Source organism: Myotis brandtii, unplaced genomic scaffold (genome assembly GCF_000412655.1).
Source record: "Myotis brandtii unplaced genomic scaffold, ASM41265v1 scaffold39, whole genome shotgun sequence".
Lineage (NCBI taxonomy): Eukaryota > Metazoa > Chordata > Mammalia > Chiroptera > Vespertilionidae > Myotis > Myotis brandtii.
Window position 1 is genome coordinate 5,746,505 of NW_005364953.1, and position 1,128 is coordinate 5,747,632.

Sequence of the window (1,128 nt, forward strand, 5' to 3'; positions counted from 1 at the left end):
TGGTTTTGATTTGCATTTCCCTACCAACTAATTATTTGGATCTAGTAAACATGCCCCTGGTAGATTTTTCTGTAATTGTTGAACATTTGTAAATCTCCTTTGGAGAAATGCTTATTTATGTCCTTTGCGAATTTTTACTTGGGTTGTTTGCTTGGGTTATTGTTGTATATTCTAGAAAAAAAGATCCTTTTCAGATGTATAATTAGCAAATATTTACTCCCATTTTGTAGGCTGTCTTTTCATGTTCCTAATAGTGTGCTTTGGTACATAAATATTTTTAATTTGGGTGAAATCCAATTCATTTTTTATTGCTTCTGTTTTGGGTATCATATTTAAGAAATCATTGCCTAAACAAATATTATAAAGATTTGCACCTGTGGGTTTTTTTGAGTTTTATAATTTCAGTTCTTAATTTATGTCTGATCATTTTAAAATTATTTTATATATGGAGTTAGGTGTCCAAATTCATTATTTTGCATGTGACTATCCAGTTATCCCAGTATCATTTGTTGAAGACTACCATATTCTTTTCTTATTGAACACTGTTGTCATAAATAAATTGACCATAGATAGAATGTTCATTTTTATAGACTCTCAATTATTTTCTATTGATCTATATGTCTATCTTTACCAATACCACAATGTTTTGGTTAGTTTTGTATTAAATTTTGAAATCAGGAAATGGGAATCCTCCAACTTTGTTCTTCTTTTCAAGATTGTTTTGGCTTTTGGGGTCCCTTGCAATTCTTTTGAATGTTAGCATCTGCTTCTCATTTCTGAAAAAAAATATAGAATTTGGAATTTTGGCAGGGACCCTACTAGATCTGTAGATGAATTGCTGAGTAGTATCATGTTAATAATATAATTCTTCTAACCTATGAACACCTGGTGGTTTTCCATTTCTTCAGCTCTTCTTTAACTGATTTCGACAACATTTTGTTGTTTTTGAAGCATAGTAACCTCCATCTTGTATAAAAACTGCTGTTTGAAATTCTCTGTTATTGTTAGATAGTCCCTTGTTCTGTAAACTCTGCCATTTTTAGACAGTCTCTTTTTTATTTCTTTATTGATTAAGGTATTACATTTGTGTCCTTATTCCCCCCATTCCCCCCCCCCCCCCCCATTTCT